Genomic DNA, 16,099 nt, shown 5'->3' on the forward strand with positions numbered 1-16,099 from the left:
GTGAATAATTCTGCAGTCGCGTTAGCCTTCCAAGAGAGAGATCACGGTACTTAAAAATAGATGTACATAGTGAAAACACATACTTTACAGTATAGGAACAACTGATCAGTCTCATTTTTAAATATAAATGTGAGGTTTATGTAAAGATACCTAAAAAGATCATGAAAGCTATGCTGGGAATACATTTGTATACCTGAGTTACAAAAATTAAGAATTTGAATATTCTCAGTGCAAACATTGTTCGAGTAGTTAGCATCTATGTATTTTAAAATATATATATATTTTTTAAAAACCCTAGAAATTCAAAGAAAAAAGATTACAGCAACGTTTTAGATAGGTGTAATAATAATAGGAGTTTTCAATTGAAATTTTTTAGAAAATTAATGAATAAAATAATGGTAACATATGATATCACTGATGACATGTTAAATGAAATCATTGATGACATAATCCAAGCTTTATTTTCCCACATATTGCTGTATAAATTGATATGGCTTTACTAGTACTGTAGTTTACATTCTCTAGCTATCACAGATATACAGGAAATTCTCATTGAGTATTGTGCTCAATCTGTATACAACTATTTAGAGAAAGCCACTACAGTGAATGCTAATTTCAAAACAAATGCCCTGTTATGAGCAGCTTTATCTGTATGGAAGCCTTGACACCCACTAAATCTCCAGTAAGAAATGAATTTGATATCAGTCGTGAACTAAGTACTGTAAACAGTGTTTACTCTATGGAGGGACTTCTCTCTATACCACACTGTTTCCAAACAGTGAAATTCTCAGGAGAAATAGACCACAGAGTATTGAAAAGAATTTTCTTAGAACAGTGTACATTCTATGCAACAGTTGTCAAAAAACACTGTTTGCTAAAAACAAACAAGATCTGAAGTTGCTACTCGCACCCTCCGTACTGTGGCACAAGCTTTATAGATCGCCCTTCTTCTGACGAAAAACAAGCATGCGTACATAGGTTAGTGGTGCATACACTCTTTTAGGTAAAATCCAAATTTTCATGCTGACACTATTCTCTTTAATAACTCACGGCTGCTTACAAAAGTTAGTATCTACTACGTAGACTCATTCTCCTATTGGAAACTTTTTCTGAAGAACCAAAATGTTGTCTGGAGCATAATGAATACAAGTCAACTGTCACTTGCACACAGAGTTACTCTTAAATGCAAGCATTTATAACCTGTTCAATACTTCTACACACCTATGATGCAATAGGAGCCCATGCATTTTGCAAACAACTATACTGATTAGCTGGACACAGGCTGTACAAAATTAGGTTGGAAAGTAATATGGTAGCTACCGGCCACTATTTAAACTATAAAACAAACTAGCACACTCAATGATATATACCATCAGTGATGTCATAAGTGATTTCATCAATGATGTCACTTTAGATGTCATTGGTGATGTTATACATGACATCTTAGAACATGTCATATGTGAGTTCATAAGCAGTGTATGGCGGAGCGCAAGGTATAGTTAGTGCTACTGACTATCTTCATTGAAGATATCTATTTTTAGGACCACATTGAGTAATGCTGCTTCCACTCAAACTAATGGTAATTAAAAATGTTAAAGTCAGAGTTTAAGTTACTATTCGGATGATGTCCCTTTTAGAAAGTTGACATTTTTCTGCCCTAAGCCAAATGTGCCTTTCAAGTAGTTCCCAGGGTCACATGACTATGAATGGCTTTCCTGTTGTGGGTAGGGCATTCTTTCTGAACATGGGGACAAAAGAGACCTAGCTGTGGAGGTAGCAGGTCTTCCTGACAGGGGTGGCTGGGGAACAATTGTTCCCTGCCTTGATTATACTTCTAATGACGATACCCGCAACACACACAAACAAACCTGACACCAGGACTGCCCTTTCCTTTGTCACCCTAAACAGTTTGGGGCCAGGATCAGGAGAAGGGAAATAACTGACCAGAACTAATTTGGGGAGTAGGCCAGTGAATTTCCCCACAACAAAGCTGGTACCAGTTATAAAAGTGTCACCTTTATAACCTGTCATCAGAACAATCCTTGGAACTGTGTAAGAGTCAGAAGAACGACTGCTCTGCTACTTGAAGAAGGAAGACTTGACCTGCTTACTTTGAACCTAGGCTCCCCAGAAGTGACTCCAAGTGTCAGTTGGCTAAATTCCTTCTTGTGCTACAGGGACACAACAAGATTCCATAAGCCTTCCTGCAGCTCCCCAGCTGCCCAGCACCAACAACACCTGCCTGGACCTACCTGAGCCCTGCTGGTGGCCTTTCTTGATCACCCAGAGGTCCACCCCAGGTCTGGACCTCTAACAGGCATTAGATGGTACTCTTCCTGATGAAACGTTTTAGACTCCTCGTGACTTTGAAGTGGATCACTGACAAAATATCGAAGGTCAAAAAATCGACCTACAAAAATATCGGAGCAAAAATATCGATGTCAAGAATATCGACATCCTATCTACAACATGGTAAGTACAAAAATATCGAAAATAAAATATAGAATGTCAAAAATATCGTTATTAAAAATATAGGGTATTTTTTAGTTAAAAAGAAAATATGTAAAATAAACCAAATAATACTTATAAATAAAATAAACATAATTAAATATATTTTATAATGTTTAAAATTAATAATTTATATATATAATTCAATAAAACATTAATTAAACATATACATATAATATATAATATATATACTTACTTAATAATCCGTTTTACTAATTGTTTTAATAACTTACAAATACATCATACACATAAAACAATCACATGAATAAAAATTAAATAATTATATATAAAACATTAAAAAAATTACATTTAGTTTGAATATTGTTAAAATTAATTATATATTACATTAGCTAAAATAATACAAAAAATATTAAATAGCACAGACAATAAAACTACTACTACAGCTCCAAAAAAAACAACAGTAAGGAAAATGTTGGATAGCGTAGGGCTAAAAATTACTATTCCCACTCCAGAGACTGCAACATTAGGGAAAGTGTTGGATAGCGTAGGGGTAAAAATTACTATTCCAACTCCAGAGAGTGCAACAGTAGGGAAAGTGTTGGATAGCGTAGGGGTAAAAATTACTATTCCCACTCCAGAGAGTGCAACAGTAGGGAAAGTGTTGGATAGCGTAGGGGTACAAATTACTATTCCAACTCCAGAGAGTGCAACAGTAGGGAAAGTGTTGGATAGCGAAGGGGTAAAAATTACTATTCCCACTCCAGAGAGTGCAACAGTGGGGAAAGTGTTGGATAGCGTAGGGGTAAAAATTACTATTCCAACTCCAGAGAGTCCAACAGTAGGGAAAGTGTTGGATAGCGTAAGGGTCAAAATTAGTATTCCAACTCCAAAGAGTGCAACAGTAGGGAAAGTGTTGGATAGCGTAGGGGTAAAAATTACTATTCCAACTCCAGAGAGTGCATCTGTAGAGAAAGTGTTGGATAGCGTAGGGAAAGAAATTACCATTCCCACTCCGGAGAGTGCAACATTAGGGAATATGTTGGATAGCGTAGGGGTAAAAATTACTATTCCAACTCCAGAGAGTGCAACAGTAGGGAAAGTGTTGGATAGCGTAGGGGTAAAAATTACTATTCCCACTCCAGAGAGTGCAACAGTAGGGAAAGTGTTGGATAGCGTACGGGTAAAAATTACTATTCCAACTCCACAGAGTGCAACAGTAGGTAAAGTGTTGGATAGCGTAAGGGTCAAAATTACTATTCCAACTCCAGAGAGTGCAACAGTACGGAAAGTGTTGGATAGCGTAGGGATAAAAATTACTATTCCAACTCCAGACAGTGCAACAGTAGGAAAGTGTTGGATAGCGTAAAAGTTAAAAATAACATACTTATAAATAAAATAATTATTTAAAATAATTAGTGATGTAATTATTAAATAACTCAAAATTATTTACAAATACCAATAAATATTTATTACAAACATAACTACCAATGAATAATTAATTAACAATAAATTAATAACAAATAATATAAATATCGATATTATTAACATCAATATTAGTAACATCGATATATTTGATATCGATATTACTAACTTCGATATTACTAACATCGATATAAAAATACTTACCTTAGGGTCGATATTCTGTCCATAGATATTATTGACATCGATATTCTGTCCCTTCGATATTTAAAACTCGTTATTAGTGTAGGTAGATATTTTATTTTCGATATATTTTGACTGCTCACCCTTTGAAGTAACCTCACCACATTGAAACACAACCATCCACAAAGACCGTCAATCTGAAGCTCCAGTGGGTCCTACTCTATGTGCCAAGAGTGACCATCCGTGATGACCGTCAACACAAATCTCCATTAACTATAGGCTCTGCATGTTACAATAGTGACCATTTGCAATGCCTAGCCTGCACCTCACACAAAAAACTATGGGCCATATGTAGGTAGAACGTGTTTTGCGATTCTCTAATTGCAATTTTTAGGGAATCGCAATTAGAGAATAGCAAAACGGAATGTAGGTAGGATTAGCAAATAATTTTGCGAATCCTACATATTCCTTAATTGCGAATCGCAATTAAGGAATACCTCCCCATTCATTCCTATGGGCCTAGAGGCCCATAGGAATGAATGGGAAGACATTCTCAATTTGCGATTCTCAATTAGAGAAACGCAAATTGAGAATGCAATTTCAAGTGTGCCAGGGTGTCAAAAGGACACCCGGTTGCACCCCTGAAATGAGCATGGGTGCTCATGTGGCGCACATACATGCCCCTAAGGACATGTGTGTGCACCACATGCCACTTTGAAAAATGCAAAAATATGCATTTGTGAAAGAAATCGCAAATTACCACCAACCTGTAGTTGGTGGTAATTTGCGATTCCTTAAGGCCAAATTGCACTTTTTTGGTGCTTCTTACATTACATTTAAGGAATCGCAAAATTTGCGATTCCTTAAATGCAATTGCAAAATAAGGAATCGCAAATTTAGCGATTCCTTATTTTGCACGCAGATTTGCCTTCCTACATGCCACTTAGCAAAATTGCGATTGCAAACGCCGAAATTCGGTGAATTTCGGTGTTTGCGATCGCAATTTTGCTTTCTACATATGGCCCTATGACTTTTAGGTGGCCCCTGCCAACATGAATGGCAGCTCTTAGCACAGATTTGGGAAAGTCACTCTTTAGCAGGATGAATCTAGACCCTGTCGGGCTGACTCGTGTTCCGTTTCTGTCAGCCTGAACTTTTTACTTTCCCACGGTCCAGCATGACCAGATAACCATGAATGGTGCTTTAGGCTTTTTGGGGCAATTTTTATCAAACATTTTAAAAACTCATATCCCTGATTATATTTAATGGATTTTTGTCATTTTTAGTGTGAGTTTATTTGTTACATTTTACTCTATCTTGCTAAATTGGCTTGGGTAGTTTCCCTCTAGGTTAAGACTGATTGCTTATGTGCCAAGCTGCCAGAGGGTCAGACACAGAAATATTTAGTGACGTTTGTGGTTCACACTGGAAAGGATGGTGTTTACTATTTGATTTGTGCTTTTGCCTCTCTCAATTAATAACCCAATTCCTTAAAGTATATATATATATTCTTTATATGTATATAGCTGTATTGTAAGAAAGTTAATTATTAACTGAGGTGGGTGGTAGTCCACCACAAGTAACACAATCACCAACTTTTTTTGTCCAGTTTAAAGCTTGAATAATTTAAGCCTCAGCTCAACCACTGGTATCTTTGGCACAGACCAGAGAGGCTTAACTTAGAGAAATGTGCATAGCATTTAGAAGTACTGAAAGAGTTAATAAGTCTAAAGTGTAACACAATAAAAATCCTACTACAATTGTTACAGCTATGAAAAATGTATTAAACATAATGACACCAAAATAACATAAATCCAATTATGAGAATCAGAGATATGATTTTTAAAGATTTAAGATGAAAAGTGACAGGAAAAAGTAAAGGGCCAATCAGTAATAACAGTTCGTGTTTGACCGGGACGTACATGTGATTTCAGGCCAATTGCGAAGGAGCGTGGATGTGTACACCAAGGAGGTTTGTCCCAGTCACAGTTGCTACCTTCTAACTCTAATATGGAAATCTGAATTCTCCAGTGGAGCAAAGCAGCATGTTTTATCTGGTCCCTTTGAAGTCGGATATTTGTTGTAAGTAAGTGGATTCTAAGTTGAGGTGGATGATAGTGCACCATAAGTAATAATCAAACTTAGGTGGAATTTCAATTATACTGCAGTAATCGGAGTAAATTCAGTAAATTTGCATTACAGAAGTGCTGATAATAACACAATAACACACGCTTTCGTAGTTAGGTTCAATTTGGGGGGGGGAACAAACCTCAAGAGCATATTTAGTGAGGGCGAGCAGCTGCTCATCTTGCTGTTTATGTTCAGCTTCATTTAAAGCTATTTTCATACCTCAAAATGCATCCTCACTTTCAATTTGGATGTGAGTGTACATTTTATGCTAACAAACTAGCGCTTAATGCTGGGAGTAAGTTCAAGCAAAATCCTACCTCAAGTGCACATTTAGCATGCAAGACTACCAGCTCACACTGGCTATTCATGTTCTGTAGCATTTACAGCAATTTCTTGGTGATAATGCATCCTTGCATCATTTTGAACACAAGGGGACGTTTTTGCAGTAAGAAAATAGCACTAAATGCAGAATTATTTTGTTTGCATTATTCTGTGTAATCTCTTTCACTCGGGCATATTATCAAGAACTGTGTTAAAATTATCGCCGCTTTAGCGGCAGGAAACTGCCGCTAAAGCGGCAATAATGGGCTTGATAATATGCCTTTGTGAATTCCAATAGAAACCAAGATTCACACCAGAACATGGGCTTCTATTGCAATTCTCAAGGGCATATTATCAAGCCCATTATCGCCGCTTTAGCGGCAATTTCCTGCCGCTTAAGCAGCGATCATTTTAAAGCCATTCTTGATAATATGCCCCACTGACCTTTGGGGTAATTCAGTGTGATTATGCTAAATGGAGTTATGTGGGTAACACCCATCCCTAGTAATAATGTTACTAAGGGGCATATCAACAAGGGCTTATCTCTGCTTTTTTGGCTTTAAAAGCCAAAAAAGGAGAGATAAAACTAGCGCCCTATCAACAACAGGGTGCTAACATGCAAATTCGCATGTTAGCACCCTTTTACTCTACGTTTCCCGTTGCATCTCTAATGAGATGCAAAGGGGGCGTTCCAGAGTAAAATAATAGGAGAAATGTCGCTAAGCGACATTTCTCCTATTATCAAGAATGTCGCTAACCCTGTTAGAGACAAAAAAAGCAGCGCTAACCGCGGTTAACGCTGCTTTTTTACGTCTGGTATTTTTCTGACTTAGCCATGATATCCTATGGAAGGAGGATATCAAGGCTAAGTTTGTCTGTCCCTATCAACAAGGTAACGTGAGATTATCGCTGGGTTTCCAGCGATAATATCACGTTAGCCTGTTAGCGTGAGGATTTTTATCGCTATTGAGATAAGCGTTGCTAATAGCATGCTATCTCAGCGATAAAAATTCACGCTAGCCGGCGATAGTTATCCTAGCGCTAAGTGCGCTTAGAGATAATTATCGCCGGTTGTTGTTGATATGCCCCAAAGTTTGTTATGTCCAGTCAAGGTTTCAGCAGTTAAAACCTGAGCTCACACTCTGGTTGCTATGTCACAGAGTAGGCAAGCTTAATTAAAACAAATGTGGAAAGCATTTAAAAGTACTACAACTTTACCAAAGCAGTTAAAATGTCAATATCAAAAATGGGGACCAGAGATATGAACTGTTAAGGTTTTAAATAAAAATAGTGCTACAAAGTGCAAAGTGCCAATCATGAGCAACTGGTCACGCAAGATTGGGAAAATTGTATGGTTTAAGGTCAACTGCAATGGAGCATGCATAAGATACGAGGACCAGGTTGATCCTGGTCAAATATGTACATTCTAGCTTAGAAATATTCCTGGAAGAAAGGTGGATATGGAATTGTTGTTGGCAGGGCAAACTGCAAGCTAGATCCAAGTTGGGGTTTGATGATAGCAGGTTGCTGAAGAGCAGGGTCATGGTGCCATTGTGATGAAGTTGGAAAGCCCCAAGTGGGTAAATTCCAACATCCATGCCTAGACAGGTCTCAACATCAATCAGCTTTGGCTCGACATTGGTCTCGATGTAGCCCCACATGTTCGAACATTGAAACTTTTCTGGAAGTCAGATCTCAGTCAGCTGGACAGACCAGCAAGTTGAATTCAACTGGATATTTCCACATCACTGGCTTTGGCTCAACAGTTGTCTTGATCTCCTGCCATTTCTTCAGAAGAAAAGGTGGCAAAAAATTCCAACCTATACAGTTTGAGCAGGAGGAGTATACTGTAACTGGAGTGAAGGGTTCCAGGTCTTCAGGTACAGCCCTCAGGGTTGAGGATTCAGAGCAGTACCAGTTGAATCTTGTACGGTGGGCTCTTCAGGAATGTGAAATTCTTGCAGCTTTTCTGTCTTTGAAGTCTAACAGGAAGTTTACCAACTGATTCTTGGAGTCCACTTCTTTGTCCTGTGTACAAGTGGGGCCAGGCCAGCCCTTAGGGTTCTCCTCACAAGTCACAACAGCAGGTGCAGTCCTTCTGTATTCCACAGGTCCAGCAGCATTCTGCAGAAGATGATGGGGTGGAATAATGTATGCCAAGTGCCAGCCTGTGGGTGGGGGAAACTGCTGAACACTCCCTAACCAATGGGTTGAAAGCTCCCCAGGGTTGCCCTCCCCACTTTTTCAGCAATTCCTGTCTTTTACTGTAAACTACTCCACATTGCCAATCTCATGGAAGAGTTGTTCTTCAATTGTGAAGCGCTGCATTGCCACCCAAGAGGTGTGACCAGGAAAATGATAACTTAATACTGGCTGTGGGGATGGCACCTTTCCCACTTGGAATGATGCCTGGCTCACAGAATAGCAGAGGAGGCAGGTCCAGGTGTGAGCTACATCTGCCAGTGACAGGGCAGGAATCCCTTGAAGATAATTATGTTCCTAGGCACAGCCTAGATGGGTATCTTGTCAGGGCAAGATGAATCCTCTCTCCTTGCCCACGTTCTGGAAGCCACTTCACACCTAATCAAGGAGCCATTCAGCTCCTGCGTGACAGTGGACACTGGCAGAAAGGGGCATTCGACTCAGGCAGGAAAACAACAATTTCCTAACTGTGTCATTTTCAAAATAATGATATAGTTTAAGTTCAAGTTAAGTTTATTGGGTCAGCTTTACAAGAAAGCCATACAATAAAAACATACAATATTAAATGCAATAAAAAAAAGCTGAGTATGTTAAGTCCCTTCAGTATCCCCAATAATATAGAAAACTGTAAGTAAAAGCAGCCCCAGAAGCATTCATGAAAGTAATGAACAACCAATACTATCTTCGGGGATCACTACCAGTGCTGTCTTTGCCGGTCCTGGGGACATGTTGACCTTACCTGCCTTACTGCCGCTCCTGGGGCCCTGACGCTGTTTGTCTCCCCTGCCGCCGCTACATTTCATCGCGTGGTGAACGCAGGGGGAGACTACAGCTAAGCCCGGGCAAAGGGCGGGCCGTCTGTGGCTGTCCGGGGCCAGAGGAGGCCGGGCCGGGACACCCCCCTTGGTCTTGCTGTTTACGGCAAACTAATTTCCCCAGGCGACTGTCATATATCCGGGTGTCTGTTACACTGACTCGCAGTATATTGTTGTCTCTGGGGGTGTTTCAAATTGTGCAAGTATGAATAGACGTAAGGGCGCAGTGGGGACACTTGATGCATTCATGATTAGGGCAGAGAGCTTACTCACATACAAGATTGAGCTAACTGAGCGGCGATTATCTCTAGATTTAATAACGGCTCAACGGCGCTCTTCTTTGGAAGCCTTAACACAGGGAGACACTTTACATCATCGCCTCTCTGTGTCACCTACCCTACCTCCTATGTCTGTGGCATCTTCTCCCCAACCCTCCCCATTAGTAATTTCGGATTTACCCGCTGTTACTGTTCCAAGTGGTCAAAAAGCTTGCACTAGATCACGCAATTACAAAATAACTATAGAGTCTAAATCTAGTGGTCCGCCGGCCAAACGCAAAAGGGGCCCCAATATTAAATCTAATTCTCACTGCTGTTCTGAAGGCCTTAGTACTGCTCCCCTAAAAATGCTAGCTGCTCCAAATACCGTGTCTGCTGGCACTCAAACTGATGATATTATTAGCTCCCAAAGTAAGGACGACATTATGGTAGCCTTGGAGTCGGGCTTGAGAGCAATAGTTAGCCATTCTAAGGCCTTATTCGATAAAAATGTTTCCTCTTTACAGGAAAGACTCACACGCATGGAGCAATTGTTAACCCGGGAGTCAGCTTTTGATCCCCCGGTTGAAAACCGTATTCCTCTAATTACAACCACTTGTATGCCGGGGGTAACGTAAACATAGGTCTTGGGACGGCTGATGCTAATAATAGGACCCAGTGTCCATCTAGTAGCCTATCGCAACATTCTTCTGCGATTGTTCCCCCCCAAAACATCGGACCCCGAAGTAAGACAATTCCCCATAGTTCCAATGCCGCCAAAGACTTTTCCTAAAACCGAGACTTTGAATCTCCCCCCGCCTCCTATCCTTATGTGATAGTTTTGGCTGGAGTTCCTTGCTTGTCAGGTGCGAGGAAGGAGTCATGGGTGGATCTCCGAAACAAATGTGTGGATTGGCTGAGGAAACACAAAGGGTTTGATCCGGCCAGATTACATGAAATCCTAATGGTGCGGAGAGTGGGATGGGTGGGTGAATCTGTTAAAAACATCACAGGCGATTGTATTGTTATACATTTTTGTAGACCACACACTGTTCAGTCTCTAATGCGAACCTGTGAGTTATTGCCGGGTCTAAAGACGAATATATGCATGTTCACCCTTGGTTATTTTTACAAACCCATTACTAACGCTTGTGCGCCCACGCCCATGGCCCTTCCTTTGGTCAATCGCTTCTTAGCTCTGTCTGACTTAGATGTTCCTGACTGACAACCAAGAATGAGTGCCGAACCTCCAGTCCCGTTACAGATTGAGGCCACTCCTGCTCTTCCCCTAGTACTAGTACCTGTTACTCAAAATAGCTTAGACAGTCACCTAGGGAGAGTTGTGTCAAAAGTAGGTACTCTAAATGTTTTAAGTTGGAATGTAGCAGGCCTTCAACAGAGGCTTCGTGACCCCGGGTGGCTTAGTTTTATTCAGAGTCACGATATAATCATGTTACAGGAGACGTGGGCCACTACAGATCTATATGTCAATGGGTTCCTTTGTCATAACATTTTTGCAACCAAATCCAGAATGGGCCGTCCCTCGGGAGGCTTATCTATCTGGGTTAATATTTCTGTCGGAGGCACTACCAGGGTCATACCAACGAACAACCAGAATTTCCAGGCTGTATTATTCAACCAGAAAATAAGTTTCTTCCTGGTCAACTTTTATAATAATGATTTTAGTTCATCACCAAATATAAATGTTATAAATCTTTTTAACTTTATCACCACTCTGGAATCTAGGCACAACTTTGATGACACTAGCGGCCTTGTGTTGGGAGGTGATTTTAATGCCAGACTCACTGCAGTTTGTCCACCTATGGGGGAATGTAACCTGGGCTCTGGGTGTCAAAGGGGTGTGGAATTAATTTCCTTTTTGAACTCACATAATCTGGAGAATGCCATGGACATAATGGCTAACTGTCTTCCAACAGTCCCCCTAGTGCCCACATTCAGAGGTAGAGATTGCTCATCAATAATTGACTACATCTTCATTTCTCCTGGGTTGGCCGATCGTATTAGCAAGGCTATAGCAATTCCTATGCCTCAAGGGGATCACAACCCCATTAAGGTCTGCCTAAAAGCAATCCACCGCCCAGTATATAACAAGGAATGTGGAGCTAGGAACCTCTCCATATGCTCAAACAATCTTAGATTAAAATGGAGGGGCATTAACGTTATGGGGACTTTTCAGACTCTGGTTAGTGATAACTTACCCCTTTTCCTCTCATGTCTGTCTGATCTAAATCCAAATCCTGAGGCAGTTGAGGATTTTGTAAAGATTTGCTCAGCTCTTCGAGCCCAGCTCATGATCCCGCCGCGCACAGTCATGGAGGACAAGAGATGGTTTGACCATGAGTGTTCTCTGGCCAACCGTGACCTGCGGCGTGTTTTATCTTCCTGCCCGAGGAACTTGACCGACGTGAAAAATGCTAGGATTCGATATAAATTGGCTATTAGTAGAAGGAAGGAGGAGATCCTTGAAGAGCGTTGGGAGGTGTTAGCACAAACCGCTGATCGCGGAAGGGGGGACATCTTTTGGGCCGCGGTCAAAGATTTGCGCTGTTCAGATCAGCTCTTGACTCCAATGGACTGCACCATTTCTGGAGCTGCCTGGGTGGACCATTTCTCTAAGATATATGCCGTCCCGCTCTCAGCAATAGCTACTCCAACATTTAACCACCATCCGTGGGTAGAAATATCATTATCGGAGGTGGAAGAAGCTATCACTCAGAGCACGGGGAATAAGGCCCCAGGCTCGGATGGCCTTCCTATTGATATCATTAAAGCTTACCCTGATTTGTGGGGCCCTCTTTTGTTGAATGTTTTTAAAAATGTAACTCTTACCTCCCCACCACCAACTTGGTCATCGAGCATAATAGTGCCTATTTTCAAAAAGGGTGATGGGTCCCAACCATCATGTTATAGGCCTATCTCCCTCATCGACAACACCCTAAAAATTTTAGGCAGAGTGCTGTATAACAAAATCTTGACCTGGGCTGAGGATAATCATATCTTAGAGAGTTGCCAGTTGGGTTTTCACAATAAGGTTGGCACGGCAGAGAAGTGCCTTAACCTCAACCTCATTTTGGGTAAATATACTGTAGCTCGTAAATCCCCAATTTACCTTGCTTTTATGGACTTATCTACCACCTTCGACCTCGTTAACAGGTCGATGCTTTAGAGGGCCTTACTGAAATATGGCCTGAATGAATCTTTGGTTAATTTCCTGGCCTATTTGCATAGAGATCTGAAGGCCTGCATTAGGATTGGCCAAGGGGGTGAGGTGACTGAGACAGCAAGAGTCCATAGAGGGGTTAGACAGGGCTGTGTCCTAGCCCCTCTTTTATTTATCATTTGTATTAATGGGCTACATAAGTATCTGGTTTCCCTAACTTGTGATGTCCCCAAAATAAATGGCAATTACCTCCCCGCTCTGCTATATGCAGATGATGCGGTCCTTATGGGCCGCACCCCTAATGCGTTAACGCATTCTAGTGAATGGTTTCGTTGACCATATGGACTCCCTGGACTTTAAGACCAATTTTAAAAAATCTTTTGTCATGTCCAGTGGTCCGAGGAAACGACATATTGGTAGCATTGTAGTGGGGACAGAGAGACTGGGGTCTACTAGTAGTTTCCTGTATTTGGGAGTGGTCTTTGCTGCGAACAACTCCTGGAGTGGGCATATTGCCCACTCCAGGGGTAGGTTCTCAAAGGCCATTAACTCAATCCTGAGCCTCCCCCGCCCCAAAAAGACCGGCGCGCTGGCTGCCACCTTAAAAATATATAAGGCCCAATGCGTCCCGGTTGCAACATACGGAGCTGAGTTCTGGGGAACCGCCAGATGTTCACACATACTTGCTGAGGAAAATAGATTTTGCAGGAAACTCCTCTGCGCCCCCATTTCCTCCCCCTACTACATATGCCATAAGGAATTGGGGTTGCATTTTATAGGGGACTTTATTCGCGCCTGCCCTACTCTTTTTTGGCTGGCGATCTGGGAAAACCCTGCCGCCAAATTGACTAGGGACATCATTGAGGATTGTTTACGTTGTGATAGAGGCATGGTCATTCCTTGGCTCTCTGGGGTGCTGAGTGTTCTTCGTAGTGTGAATTTCCAAAATGTTTTTTCAAATCCTACCACTACCCAGCTACCACCCAAGTCTGAACTTAAACAAGCTCTTTATACGTTGTTCAGTGATGAAAGGGTTGCGAGAGAGTCCATGAAACCTAGTGTTACTAGATATCTAGCTCGCAATCTTTTAACTTATCCCACACCTAGTTATTTAACTCTTCCAATGAGCCACTGGGAGCGAGGCCTTATATTCCGTCTTAGGGCAGGTACTATCAAATATGCTCTCAGTTTCCCGTTATGGAATTGTAATGATCAATTTGCCGAGTCATGCCCCTGTGATTGTCGGAGTGACCAAACAATTTTACACTTTTTACTCTTTTGCAAATTTTATATTAAATGTATTAAATGGTTTTTAACCCCGTATTTTAAAAAATTGAAACCAATCAGCCTGGACCTTGCATTTTCGATGATATTGACCCTGGATGATCGTGAACTTGTTTTTCGTATGAGCTCCTTTTTAAAAACTGTGGTTCGTGCCCGATTAATCATGTCTTAAAGTTTGCATGGATTGTTGTTTTTATTTTGTAAATATCCTTATATTGTGTATTTGCAATGCTTACTGTATTTTGCGCTTTTATGGATTATTATTAATCCGAATAAAGTTTTGAAACTTGAAACTTGAAACTATCTTGTGCTTTCATGAGCCAGGTAAACATGCAACATAATCTAAATAAAATATACTAATGACAAATACATTATAAATAAAAAGTCACAAGAGCTGTAAAGCAGTGTAATACAGAGAGACCAGACATATGTTACCATGAATTATACACAAAAGTGCAACCGTGCAAATAGACAGGTATAGTAATATTTCAAACTATAGCTCAGCAGGGGTAGTGTTACTTAAAGATCTTTTTAAGGCAAAATAAAGTGCTACGTGCAGTGCCAGAGTTCTCTAGATAAAATATACTACTAACAAGTGCTTCATAAATAGATAGATATCAAAAACTATCAAACAGGCTGATGCAAAAAAAACGACCAGCAAATACAATGAATTATACACGAAAAGTGCAACTGTGCCAAATAAAACCAATAATCGATGAAAGCTCCATATCTGTGCAAGAAATAGAAAAGAGTAGTGCATACAATTGCACTAAGACATCCCATCCAGCAATATACAGATATAATTTATGTAAATAGCAGCAATTTATAAAAACTAACCCCAATGTCTACCTATAAATATAGAGGGATACATAGGACAATAAAGTTGAATAAAATGTCCGAGCTCCTTGCTTACATATCTAGGAAATAACACTCTCTTTTGCCTTTGTTGTGACCAAACTTCTTTTATTCTAGGCAATATTTATATACGAGGCTATGGCCTGGTAAATCTTCAGTTAGTCAGTTCTGTAGCACATCAACAGTAAATCCTTACAGCTTCTTTTACTATACTTAAGAGACAGGGGGCAAAGAAAACGTCTCCAAAGGGCCAAAGAATTCTTACATAGTAAAAAAAGTGCAGCCACGTTTCTTGGCCACCTAGGAACTGTCCCACAGTCCATCTTTCCTACCATAACCCGGAGACCAGGATTTGGTAAAGTGCCTAGCCTACAACTAAGAAAAAGAGCCCCTTTTTTAGGTGGAAAAATCATGTCCATATAGGGTTCCCAACCGAAGTCAGCCTTTAGCACCAGATATTTAGTTAACAAAATACTAGGGGCATATTCACAAGAAGCTGTCGCTGAATTAATGACATTTTATTGCAGTCATGTTATAAATGTACCTCCCCATTCACAAGCTGGTGCTAACAGCCCACAGCAACCATAAATCCGTGATAGCAGCCGCTAAAAAACATCGCCACAGACGACCCACGCAACTATCGTGAATGAGATGCAGAGTGGGCGTTCCCGTGCCAAAAGCTGCGACAACATCACACCTCAACATTCTCAACAACCAGCCACATCGGCGATAAAAACACAAAACAGGCGATAAGGCGCGTCAGCACCAGGAAATCTACACCTGCTCTGACCTGGTGTAAAGTCGGACGCCAGCCTGCACCACAAAAGGGAGCACAATCCAGGGCCACATCGGAAGGGCAACAGATGCCATGGAGCCACCAATCATGCGACCCGGACACCCAAGAGGGCCACAACACCCACTGACACCACCTCAGGACAACAACCCACACCCGGAACACCCCCTCCCAGGACCACCACAGACGC

The sequence above is a fragment of the Triturus cristatus genome, chromosome 8 (genome assembly GCF_964204655.1).
Source record: "Triturus cristatus chromosome 8, aTriCri1.1, whole genome shotgun sequence".
NCBI classification, from domain to species: Eukaryota; Metazoa; Chordata; class Amphibia; order Caudata; family Salamandridae; genus Triturus; species Triturus cristatus.